Below are 13,692 nucleotides of genomic sequence, written 5' to 3'. Positions count from 1 at the left end.
GCTTGGCCCGTGAGCCGTGAGGCCTGCGTACTGCAAAAAAAAAAAAAAAAAAAAAACTAGAAATAGAATTACCATATGACCCAGCAATCCCACTACTGGGCATATACCTAGAGAAAACCATAATTCAAAAAGACACATGCACCCCAATGTTCATTGTAGCACTATTTACAATAGTCAGGTCATTGAAGCAACCTAAATGCCCATCAACTTACGAATGGATAAAGAAGATGTGGTACATATATACAATGGAATATTACTCAGCCATAAAAAGGAACGAAATTGCGTCATTTGTAGAGATGTAAATGGATCTAGAGACTGTCATACAGAGTGAAGTAAGTCAGAAAGAGAAAAACAAATATCATATATTAACACATATATGAGGAACCTAGAGCAATCGTACTGATGAAACAGCTTGCAGGGCAGAAATTGAGAGAGATGTAGAGAACAAATATATGGACACCAGGGGTGGGGGGAAGTGGTGGTGGGGGGTGGGGGTGGTGTGATGAATTGAGAGATTGGGATTGACATGCATACACTGATGTGTATTAAATTGATGACTAATAAGGACCTGCTGTATAAAAAAATAAATAAAATAAAATTCAAAAAAAGAAAAAAGAAAAAAAAAGATTTTATGGAAACTCACTATATGAGTCTGTAATTCCACTCCTAGATTTCTAGGAGCAATGAATATATGTCTACTGTCCACACGAAGCCTGAATATGTGAATGTTCATAGCAGGATAACTCAGAGTAGCAAAAAATCAGAAAATAACTCAAGTGGCTATCAACTGTGAATGGATAAATAAAATGTTACATGTCTATGTAAAGGCATATGATTTAGCAAAAAAGGAACAAACTATAGATATGTAGTCTAACATGGATAAATCTCAAAACCTTATGCTGAATGAAAGATACCAGACACTAAAGACATTACATTTACATGGAATTTCCTAGACAGGCAAACCTATAGAGACAGGAGATCAGTAGTTGCCTGGAGCTAAGGATGGGAGTGGAGACTGACCGAAAATAGACACAAAGGAACATTTCAAGGTGATGGAAATGTTCTAAAACTAGATGATGTTCTGGTTACATAGCTTTATAAATTTACTAAAGATATTGAATTTTATTCTTATTGTATATAAATTATACTTCAAGAAAGCTTTAAAAGGAGCAAATTGTTCTTATCATTTTTATCTCTAAAAATTTAGGCAACTAGTACACATTATCTTCCAATCTCATAAATTCTTTGCCTATTTCATAAATTGCTGCTTCTAGCTCCCTGTCATGTAAACAGAGAAGGCTCCTGATGAATGAGATACTCATTATAACCTATGGAACAATTAAAAATCACAAAGTGTAGCCTCTATTTCACATAGAATCATAATTAAGAATCTGATCTCCTATAACAGCATAAAAAAGGGTTAACTGCTGCTTTTGTATGGTATACTACTCAAGATTATTTTTCATATGATAAATGCTATTCCTTGTAATGTGAATTATTCTAAGCCTTATGAAACAGCCCTGAGTTTGTAAAATTATACTCTAGTTGAGGATGGAAAAAGTTTGTCACGTGAATCTCATTATTCATGTGATCTTCAAAGACTGTTGAAGTCAGCAGGGGGAAAACTTTCCTCTGTTTCAACATTTTCATGGAGCAGAAGGAAATAGATCAATCCTGGTCTGTTTCTCAAGGGTGTCCCCTACTCTTTCCCTTGAAAGGAGGAGAGACTAACTAAGCAGAATTTTGGTGAGAGCCTAACACTTATTAGGACTTGTTTTCCTTGCTTAGCATCATTGCAACAACATAGTTAACCCAGTTAACTCAACACTCATTTGAATCTGCTTCCAAAAAGAAATCATCATCTTATTTCCCTATTTTTGAAACCACACTACTCAATCCCAGTGTTTAAGTTGAATTCGGGTGGGTGTAGGAAGCTTTGTCATGTTATTTGTCAGTTATCAATTTATTGCCTCTCAGCTCAAAATACACACACATACATTACACATGCATGCATGTATGTATGTATAATATATGTGTGCCTATGTATATAATATACAATACATATTATTTATATGTATATATATATATATATATATATATATATATGTTTTTCCATCATGTAGAGTTCCTTTTAACCACCTCTCCTTTATAATAAGCACAATACATATCAAGTTTTCTCAATAGAGGGCACTAGAGGGACACTGCAAAAGAAATACCTCACCTTAGGTTTCCAGTTGTTGCTTATTAAGGCAGTGGTGTGGGGGGTGAAGACATCAGTTGGAGTTCTGCCCAAGCCTGTGGCCAGTGAGCAAGCTCACTTAGTGACATTGCAGCCCAATGTGTCTAGTGATTACCTTCATGTGGTCCTTTTGACACAGAAATCAGTGTCCCAAAGACCTTCTACCCACACTGGCACTCTTGATTCCTTCTGCATGTCCCTGAACTGCTTGCCTGCAGTCCAGAGGGTTCCCTCCAAACCACTACCCCTTTTTGCTAACTGCACAATTATTGATGAATGGTACCCCCCCCCCAGACTTCTTGCCCAGTGACTTCAGACTAGCTCTGGCCTAGGCAAATCAGTGAACATTTCTGATTCCCAGTAGGTGGAACTACACATTCTCTAATAAAATTAGGATCCCGGCCTTCAGGAGTAGGGAGGTTCTCTTTTAAATTTCTCCTTTTTCTCTCCCTCAGCTGTAAGGTAACAAATAGAGTTTCCTTATATCAAGTGTTCCCTGTTTTACTCACTGTGTGGTTTTTGTCTTGATTCAACACAGACACAGCTGGGTTTAACATAGCTTAATTAGTATAACTGAATGTATAATGGTATTTTTTTCTTCTCTCTTTTTTTTTTTTTTTGCTGCTGGCATTGCCAGCATTTATTACTTTTCTAATGTTAAAATTTGAGAATATTTAAATTATTGCTTAAATAAAAGTGGGAATAAACTTTGTAAGGATGTAGAAGAAAATGATGAGTGGTTACCTGATTGTGGTATGGAGTGTTCAGGGCTAGAGAGACACTTTCCACTATATACCTTATTTTTTTTGCGGTAAAATATATATAACATAATTTTTTTCTATGTTAACCATTTTTAGGTATACAATTCTACAGCATTAAGTACATTTACAATGTTGTGTAACCAACACTATTTGTTTTCAGAATTTTTTCATCATCCCCAAAAGAAATTCTATATCCACTAAGCAATAACTCACGATTTACCCACACCTCTAGCCTTTGGTGTACAAACCTCTCTTCTATTTTCTATCTCTATGAATTTGCCTATTCTAATAGACACCCAATGTAAGTAGAATCATATTTGTTCTTTTGTGTCTGGCTTATTTCACTTTGCATATTTTCAGGGTTCATCCATGTTATAACATGTACCAGAACTTCATTCCTTTATATGGCTGAAATTTATCCCACTGTATGAATATACCACTTTTTTCCAATCTATCATGTATTGTTGGACATTTGGGTTGTTTCCACCTTTTGGTTATTTTGAAAAATGCCGTTATGAACATTGGTGTACTAGTAGCTGTTTGAGTCCTTGTTTTTAATTACTTGGGGGTATATAATTAACTAGGAAGGGGATTGTTGCATATGTAAATCTATGTTTAGGTTTTCTGAGAAATGGCCAAACTGTTTCCACAGTGGCTGCACCACTTTCATCAGCAATGCATGAGGGTTCCTTTCCTCTGCATCCACAACGCTTGTTATTTTCCAGACCAACCAAAATGTATAATCCCAAATTCTTGGAGGACAAGGTCCTTAATGTCCACCCTGGTACTGGCCACCTGCTCCAGGAATGTGGGCTCCTATTGGCACAGCAGGCTGAGGAATGGGTTATGGTAGCTCCTGGTTCATTCTCTCCCATCATAAAGCACTACCCTGATTGTTATAACTGTCCATCCAGGTTCCATGGTTCCAAAGTAGTTGATTCCAATTGATCTTTCCAGATAAATGGTTGCTTCAGTGAGAGGACAAACCATTACAGCTTTCTACTGTGTCATTTTCTGTGGTATCATTTGGCACCTTTTAAAAATGTTCTCAATTGATTAGAATCTGGAATGAAGGGCTTCTGAGCAGGTAGTACTTAACGTCCAAAATATGAACCATTACCTGAGATATCTTCAGGACCATTACCCAAGATATCTTCAGAATCTCTAGCATCTTAGAGACAAAATACCAATCAGGAAGCCCAAGGCTTTGAATAAGGCAATGGTGATAGATCTATCATGTACCAACTATGTGGCTTTGAGTCCCATATTGGCAGTATAAACATTAAGAGCAACATTGGCTGGTGTCCACTGGAATATGGCTACAGAGTTTGCGTGGTTAGAAAAGGGATATCTCTTGAGTGTCAAGATAAGCTAATATATTACTTCAAATGAATGAGTAGGAGTATGGTGAAGTGAAGGAAATGTTCTCTCATGATCCTTTAGCAGGTGAGCAATTTACTTTTTCCAGGGATTTTCAAATCCTATATGGAAAGTCACTGTGACTCTGGTGAGTATTAGCTGATGCTTACAGTGAGTGATTTGGGGATTATTGGGCATTTTCTTAGAAGTACAATAAATTTGGTGTTTTTTTCTCCTTAAATTTAATCTAAAGCCTGGTATTTGAACCATGAAATCAGATGAAGTCAATGTGGTTAAGAACCTTAGTGTTGAATGTATACAATGCAATGCTAGGGAGTGCTCTTTATGTCATAGTGATTGTGACAATGTTGGATATTTATTGTATAATTTTTTTCAGCAGATAGCTGCAAAGTATTTTGAGAAATAATTAATTTCTCTTAATTTGTATAAGATAAGGAAGATGCTACCCAGTGGAAATCTTTTTAAGAATATTTTTTCTTGAATTCAAAATGGGAAAAAAAGCGAGAAAGGGAAATTGAGCTTAATGACTGTATTAGTCATTGATAGGCAATGCCTGAACACCTGTTCCAAACTGTGTTTCTTTTCCCTGTCAGCAACTGCATCTAAGACTAAGGATGGAGCAGTGGTAGTAAAACATGCCTTGAGTCCACAGATTTATAAGACATATTTCCCAGTGTCTCTGGGGTTTCAGTCATAGGGTGTGAAAATTTTTATCAATGAATACATAGAGACAGTGGGAGAAGAAACTGCCTGTAAAAGATATATATCATTTCATGAGTTAAAGAAGTAAATCTCTAGAGTTTTATAAGAAATGCAAAGGCACAGGAGGTTATTGAAAATATATGTCTGTCACAGACATAGAGAACAGACTTGTGGTTGCCAAAGGGGAGGGTGGAGATGGGGAGGGATGGAGCGGGAATTTGAGGTTAGCAGATGTGAACAATTATATATAGGATGGATAAACAGCAAGATCCTACTGTGTAGCTCAGGTAACTACATTCAATATTCTACGATAAACCACAATGGAAAAGAATATGAAAAAGAATGTCGATAACTGAATCACTTTGCTGTACAGCAGAAATTAACACATTGTAAATCAACCATATTTCAAAAAAAGAAAGTACAGAGTCTGAATGTGTTTCTAAGAATCAAATTTGTTTTAAGATTAAAGGGTGAATATTTTTAAAGAAAAAATTTTGTTGAACTCAAAAAGGGAACAGCAGTGAAAAGGGGAAATGGAATTAAGCAAACAAGCTAATTATGTTGGCAGAAGAAAAAAAAATCCTTAGGGGACTGGTAAAAATCTCAAAGACCAGCTTAGACAAATGTGAAAGGGAAAATAAAATATCCTTCACTGCACTTGTTGATGGGTCCAGTGAAGTTTTTTTGGTTCTGAAGCTATATAGCCATTTGACCCTAGGGTAAAGGAGGGAACAAGAGAAGCCTAGGTGAGAGATCATTTAATGTTGGAGGTAATTCACAGGAGTGTGCTGAAGGTGCAACTGTTTCTATAATACATGCATACATGCATATGTACATAAGCAAACAAATAAATAAATGTCTTCTGAATAAGATGATATCATTGGACCCGAGCAGATAAAGAAATTGAAAAATAATTATAAACATTGATTTTTTTTGAACTTCAATTTTCAAGGAGGAGAGGAGATATTTTATACTTTATTTCTATAAGTTTAATGATGGGAAATTCACAGTCCTCAAGTTTGAGAATCATTTTATTACTTGTGTCATATTATTTAAGATATTATGATATTATTTGAGTTATATAACCAACACAAGTGAGTTATTGAATAACATGGCTGCTTTTAAGTGAGATGAGAAACAAAATGCATGGTAAAATTGTGGTATATGATTCACTTCAGCTTTCTGGAGACAACAGTTGAATAGGCCTACAGGGGTTCTGAAAAATAAATAAGAAGTTGTGGTAGATATAGGGAGAGGAGTCCCAGAGTTGGGCCATGACTTTTGGTAAGTAGTTATTTATTTCCCACAAGTGGGCACAGGTCCAGGTTGACCTTAGGTTTGGTTATTAACCCCAGCGTTCTGAAAATATGATGGGGAGTGTTCAGAAGGAATTCTCATTCACCTTACCATTAATTTCCTTAGCAGGCATTCAGTTCTTTGTCCACTGCTCTGGAGGGAGTTCTGAATTAAATAGTATTTGTTTAAAAATGTCTATTTCTCTTCAAATATATAAAGTGAGGCATAATCCACATAAGTATGTGTATCAGTGCAAGTCTGTATTCATTGATCCATGCCTCTGGGTATTGCACTGAAATTGGGCCATGGTAGTCTAATTCTGACTTTTTCTTTTTTTTTTTTCTTAGACACATTCCCAAAGCACAGTGTTTATCCCCTCTAATTTTATTTGTTTTTGTGGTAAGATCTCCTAATAAAGCCCTTTCCCCTCACTGTGAAGAAGGATAACCATTCGCAAAATGTTTTGTTTATAACTAGGTAAGTTCAAATCAAGGCAAAAGATAGATGATGCTTACTTGCATTTTCCAAGCTAAAATTGCCAATAACACACACTCATACATACACACACACACACACACACACACACACACACACTATCTCAGTCCATTAGTGAATTCTCATTAGGTCAGATGAGAGGAAAAGTGCATTTTTGGCACCATCAATCCATCAGAAGCTGGATACATTTTTTTTAATGTATTAAAATGTACTCTCCTAAGTCTTATACAATTCATATGAAATTATTAAAATAAAAATGAAATTAACTAAGGTATAAGTTTTTTGCCATATATATTTTCTCCAGAGAATTAAAATCCCATTTTTATAACATATGTTATAAGGAAATATATGCAATAATATTTTTATAATGAGAATGTGTAATGCATCAGACTTAAAGATTAACAAAGACAGTCAGAAACTCCACACAAATTTGTTGACTCCACTTTGCCACATTTTCCCATAAAATTAGAATGCTTTTCTAAACAAACTCTGTATTTACCTTGCTCCTCCACTAATGGATGATTATCACCTACGGGTTTCCAGTGGGCTATAATTTGAGCACACAAGTATCTCCCCTAAACTAGAACAATTTTAAAAACTGCTTGTCAAAATAAGGCAAACTTATTTTAGAACAAAATATATTTCTATAGTCATGGAAGACTTATCAGTATGTGTGTCCTTTTAAACTACAAGGGGAAAAAATATCTCCAAACTAGGGAATGGTTTATGTAAAAATTTTAGTAGCACAAAGCTATGCTTTATTTCCTATTATTGCTACTGTGATTCTATAATCATTTTCATTAATTTCCAAAGATTATAAATAATTTAAAAATTATACAAGCTATCCATGTTTGTAATCTGATAATCAAAAAATACAAATAAAAAACCACAAACCATTCTCATTCTTACCACCTAGAACTATTACTATTATAGTTAAATGTTAAATTGAGATGGGTTTTTTATGAGAGCCTTGAGATCTAGGTAAGCCACCCTCTGACCCATTAATGTCTGTGAATATGTCTGAAGTGTTGTTATAATTCACATGGTCACCTTTGCCTCTGGGTCCTGTTTCCAAATACCACATAGTGTATTTATTCTGAAATTTAATTTCTGTTCTGCAATCTATCAACCCAGATTTGAAAGTCAGGCCTTTCCATACAAAAAGTCATTCACTAAAAAATTTTGAATTCAGTAGACTCTCTCAAAAAATTTATGCATGTTGAGGACAGAGGACTTGTAGAATATGTAGCTAAAGTCATTTTATATCTTAGCAATGCAAATTGATTTAATTTCAATACTATGCACTTATTTTTATTGAAGTTATTTGGAAGATAAAGAACAGTGTCGGACATGTAATAAAAACTATTCATGTGTTTTAATTTTTATTTTGGTCATGTCACACCTATGGTTCTCTCACTTGCCCTTTCCCGGGTGACCTACTGTCCCATAGTCTGACTGTCCCAGGCCCAGAAGTTCCCAAATAGTTGTCTGACTTTATACACTTCCTCTCCTATCCAATGTAGAGTTTACATTGTGAAGAGGTTGGCTCTTTTATCCTCTTTGCTAATTCCAGATCCTTTAGGTTTCTCTCTTCTGCCAGTGTTAGTTTCATCTAGACATCCTTCTCAAAGTTCCTAATAGAAATTTCTATTATCAGCTATTAAATTAAAACTTTTTACACTCATTATTGGTGTATATGTAAAAAACAGTATCTTAGTGTATCTTCTTATCTGTAATCTAGTTATGTTTTTTAACTTAGCCATATATTTGAATCTTTTTCCACAACCATATAGCTATAGAAGCATAAGGGCATACATCTCACAAGAAGTAAAGACAATAATGAATGTGAGGTTTCCTTAAGATCAAGAGAGTTTTAACTTTGTTATTACTGAGAGTTTTATAAAAATAAGACATTCATCCAATTGTGTGTTTAATATTGATATCTACCTATACCTAAAATGTATACAATTATTCTAAGATGTATTTTCATTAAACAGCATGTGAAAACTGTTCTCAGGCCACCCCATCTAAAACTGGTCTTTATTATTGGCTTTGACTTTCACAGGATTGTATGCAGACCAGTTTCTTTCATTCTTGCTTTCTTTATACACAAATAAATGTGCTTCTAGGAAAATGATACTTCTTTCATATTCAGTGGTATCCATTAATTATAAATGAGTTATTTGCATAAATGATGTTTAAGTAAATAAAAACATTACCTGACTCTGAATATTTGAAACAGCAAATTTTAGTTCAAATTGATATTTTTGGCAAAAAGACAAGATGAAAATACCTACTGGAAACAGAATGGCTGAGGTAAACAGAGCAGGTTGACTGTGTCCAATTGGTATCTGGAAATGTATTTTTTAACAAATTGCAATGTCTGACATAAGCTCATTTAGTACTTTAAAGTCTATGAATGGAAAGACATTTTATAAACACTGGTAATAGGATTTATCAGGTAGGATAGGTTAGATTATGCTGCAATAACAAAACAATCCTCACAACTCTGTGGTTCAATATAACAAAGGTTTAATTCTCATTGATATCAAATGTCTATCATAGATCAGTTTTGCTTTTGTGATTTTCATCTCTACTCTAGGACTGAAGGTGATGACAAGTCACTATCTGGAAGATGCTCATGACCTTGGTAGAGGGAAAAGAGAGTCCTGGAGGGTCTTGCAAAAGCAAATACATAATCTGGACCAAATGTGATATGTAACACTTCTGTTATCACTCATTGACCAGAAATAATCAGAGGGGCTCATTCAATCACAAGGGGGCAAGAAAGCTCAATTCAGTCTAGTCTCTCCAAGGAGAAATAACCAGAATTAATTGATTGGCAAGTAGATAATTCATTAACGTTAAATTATATCTGTAACCAGAGGTATGCTGAAATTTGCTCATAGCAGTTTGGAAGAGTTGGTTTTGCGAATCTCTTCCCAACCCCTTATTTAGTGATATCTTTGGAAGCTTGGATGTTTATATCATGAATATTGGCAAATTAGGGCTTTTTCCTCCCCCGAGAGCCAACTGTTAAACATTTATAGCACACCAGTGAGTGTAACTTTATGAAGACAAACAAAATATGTGAAAAAGTAAGACTACTAGCAAAAAGAGAGCAATTATTTCATGTTCATACCTTGACAGTTTCAAAGATATCTGTACTGTGTTCCCTATATTTGTAGAAGGTACTTATGAATAAGAAAATAATTTAATTGAAAAATGCATTAGTTCTGCCTAAGTTCTTTTCTGAGCTAAGATCCTTAAATAAGCAGATGTCCCTGATTTGCTCCTTAGTTAATAATAGCCAGTTTCAGCTTCCTTACAAACAAAAATAACATATTGAGACCTTGATGAAACTGAATATTTTAAACTCCATGATATTGTAGACTAGATCTATATATGCTAGCAAAAGACTTCCAGTGCTGGAGAGAACTTATTTTCAGAGCTGAGCTAATACTATCTGTAGCATCTTACAAATTTCATTATAACATGTTAAGTCACAGCAAGAGAAATTCACTATTAAATTTCTTTAAATTTTAACTATATATATTCAACTACTTCCAAGTTATCTTCCCTAGAAATTTGCTTCTGTAAGTTAAAGCAAATAAATATATATTTCCAAAACTGTTTTTAATGTCTTGGTTCTTACAAAATTAGATGCTTATTAATTAAATACCCTCTGGTAAAAGAAAAATTGAACCAGACAAGTTAAACAGGCAAGGAAGACTGAATTTGAGACTATCATAATAGGGAAGAGAGATTGAATTCTATCCCACAGAAACAAAAGGCTCATGGGCTTTTAAGTGCTTGCCTGAGTTAGTGGAACAGTACTAGAGGATGCTGGGTTGAGGGAGGGAGATTGGTCAGTATGATTAGGCCATCTATACTTGCCAACTGGCACTTAGTTTTGTTCCTACTCTCCTTCAGAGACAGAAAGAGAGGGGCACTATCTTCCTTGATGATTATATTGGAAAAGATAACCCAGGTCCTTCAGAAAGATATTCCTGGGTTATAAAACTGGCAAGAGATTGAGAGAACATTTATATCTCAAAAAGGCAGACAAAGAATTTGTACTTAAAGGTTTTCTAAAGTAAGTGCTCTAAGAAAAGGAAGACAGGCTTCTTCCTGTTTAATCAAGTTGAGGCCTTTAAGGCCTTTGTGGTCACTTCTAATACTTTAAAATAATACAGTGTGTCCAATGAGTTTGGTGTTAGTCAATGGTCACATAAAATTGTATTTAATTATTTTTTGCATAAACTACTACTCCATCACTTTTCCATTCAGGTATAGTAGCCTGAATCAACAAAGACAGAAATTGTCATAGCCATGAATGGACCTTTTTTTTAAAATTTTATTTAATTAATTTATTATACAGCAGGTTCTTATTAGTTATCCATTTTATACATATTAGTGTATATATGTCAATCCCAATATCCCAGTTCATCCCACCACCACCACCACCACTCGCCCCCGCTTTCCCCCCTTGGTGTTCATACATTTGTTCTCTGCATCTGTGTCTCTATTTCTGCCTTACAAACTGGTTCATCTGTACCATTTTTCTGTATTCTAGATATATGCGTTAATATACAGTATATGTTTTTCTCTTTCAGACTTACTTCTCTCTGTGTGACAGTCTCTAGGTCCATCCATGTCTCTACAAATGACCCAATTTCATTCCTTTGTATGGCTGATGAACGGACCTTTAAAAATGGTTCTAATGAGAGCTCAGAAAGAAAAGACATAGCTAAGGAAAAAGCCTCAACTTTCCTAGAGAATATCTAAGACATTTTCAAGTGTTGGTAGGAATATGGATGGCAAAGACCATTCTGATGAGGTCTCAGATGAAAATGAGGAAAATGTTATTGGAAACTAGAGGAAAGGTAATACTAGTTATAAACAGGCAAAGAACTTGGCTGAATTGTGTTTGCCCTTCTGGATGATAGAACTTGTGAGCAATGAAACTGAATATTTATCTGTAGCTATTTCTAAGCAGTGTTGACAGCATGGCTTGGCTTCTCCTCACTCCTTCCAGTAACACTCAAGAAAAGAGCAATGACTTAAAGATGGAATTGTTAACCAAAAGAGAAGCAGAATTTCAAGAGTTGGAAAATTCTCAGCTTATCAATATTGCAAAAAAATGAGAACACTAAGGGTGTGGCCAAGGATCCTTTGATAATGAGATTAGTATGGATCAGCTATTTCAACAGAAGCCAGGAGCTATTCTCTAAAATGTGGAAGAATGGCCCTGAAAACAATTCAAAGATCACCAAAGTTGCCACTCCCATCATAGGCTCAGAGTGCAAGCAAGCACGCAAGAAACAGAGCAATTTCAAAGGAGGGGCTGCCAGTGCCTGTGGGACCTCAGTGAGCATGGCCTGGCACTGCCTCCCATCACAGGTTCCTGCACTCTGGTTCCATGTTCCTTGGCCACTCCAGGTGAGGTTCTGGTAGGCTCTGTTGTGAGATGGGTCACAGTGGCCACCCCTCTGGAGGATGCAAGCAGCAAACTTTGGTAGCTTCAGTGTGGCATCATTTTTCCATCAAGGAGATACATGAGCCCTGGGGAGCTCGACCTTCATTTCAAGAATAGAGCTGCCTGGAGTCACAGGTTTGCAACCCAGGCACAGAACTGCTTCCAGATGGGATCACTTCAGAGAAACATCATGGGGGCAAGGCCTAGAAACAGAGGCACTTTGAAGGTAGGGCCACCCAAAGCTGGGGCTCAGGGCTGCCCAGCAAGCTACATGATCAGGACTGCCACTTCAGTGTGTCTAGATGATTCTTCCATCCCAGTGAGCCTGGAGGGTAGAGCATCAAGACAAAGAGGATTATTCTTGAGCCTTAAGGTTTAATGAGCATTGTTGGCCCCATTAGGTTTTGAACTTAAAGGAAATGTCACTCCTTTTTTCTTTCTCATTTCTCTCATTTGGAATGGGAATGTCTATCTTAGGCCTGTCATACCATTGTATTTTGGAAGCACATAACTTATTTGGGTTCACCAGTCCACAGCTGGAAAGCAATTTGCTTCAGGATAAATTGCACCTTAAATCTTACCCATATCTGATTTAGATATTTAGAAGAGACTTTGGACTAAGACTTTAAAGTTGATTATGGAATGAGTTAAGACTTTTCTACTGAGATGGAATAAATGTATATTGCATGCAAGAAGGACATGAATTTGGGAGACCACGTGTAGAATACTACAGATTGGATGTTTGTACCCCCCCAAAATTTGTATGTTGAAATCCTAATGTCTAGCACAATAACATTTGCTGGTGGAGCCTTTGGGAAGTTACTAGGTAATGACGGTGGAGCTCTCATGAATGGGATTAGTGCCCTTATAAAACAGAGTCCAGCTACTCTGTCCCTTCTGCCATGTGAATACAGTGAAAAGATAGTCATCTATGAACAAGGAAGCAAGCTCTAATCAGACACAAAATCTGCTGAAACACTGATCTTGGACTTCCTAGCCTCCAGACCTTTGAAAAACAAATTTCTGTTGTTCATAAGTCACCCAGTCTATGCTGTTCTGCTATAACAGTCTGAATGGCCTAAGATATATATTGAGGCTTGCCTTTCCCATAATTATGTATCATGGTTTAGCTACTAATAATAGCCATGGCACCTATGCTGTGAAATATTTATTTTAAAATATAAATTGGAAAAACTAGAAAAGCTGAGTTATAAATTCATTTGGAGGTTAAAATGGATGAGAATAACCAAGGAACCCTTGGAGAAGAATAAGGTGCTGATAAAGACAATAACATATAAATAGAAACAGTTCCATGCACAGATGGTCACTTGATATATGAC

The sequence above is a fragment of the Kogia breviceps genome, chromosome 6 (genome assembly GCF_026419965.1).
Source record: "Kogia breviceps isolate mKogBre1 chromosome 6, mKogBre1 haplotype 1, whole genome shotgun sequence".
NCBI classification, from domain to species: domain Eukaryota; kingdom Metazoa; phylum Chordata; class Mammalia; order Artiodactyla; family Physeteridae; genus Kogia; species Kogia breviceps.
This window is presented reverse-complemented; position numbering follows the sequence as displayed.